The following is a 481-nucleotide window of genomic DNA, read 5'->3' on the forward strand; positions in this document are numbered from 1 at the left end:
AATGAATAAATGGAAATGAATTTAAATGAATGATGATGAATGAATGGAAAAAAATGGATGATGAGAAATGAAAATGATGATTGATGAATGATGAGATAAATTGATTGAATTGATGAAGGGAATTATGAAGGAATGAAATGATGGAAATGATAAAATGATGATGAATGAAGGGATGATGATTGTTAAAAAATGAAACATTATTAAGAATACCCACTGGGACAATAAAAAATAAAATTTTTTCCTCTTTTCCTGAAAATTCAAGGAATAAGGGCAGATTAGGGGAAATGGGGCCTGGCTTTGTAATTAATCCCTTGTTTTACTGGGGAAACTTTGTAAAGCATTTCAATGTTTTAGCAAAATTTGATAAGCTTAAAAAATACATTTTTTCCATAGAAACAAAATATGCCATGTCCTCTTTAATGTCCCCCAAATTAATTATCTTTTTTTTTTTTACATATGTGGTAAATTGGCAGCATCCATA

Source organism: Penaeus monodon, chromosome 19 (assembly GCF_015228065.2).
Source record: "Penaeus monodon isolate SGIC_2016 chromosome 19, NSTDA_Pmon_1, whole genome shotgun sequence".
Lineage (NCBI taxonomy): Eukaryota > Metazoa > Arthropoda > Malacostraca > Decapoda > Penaeidae > Penaeus > Penaeus monodon.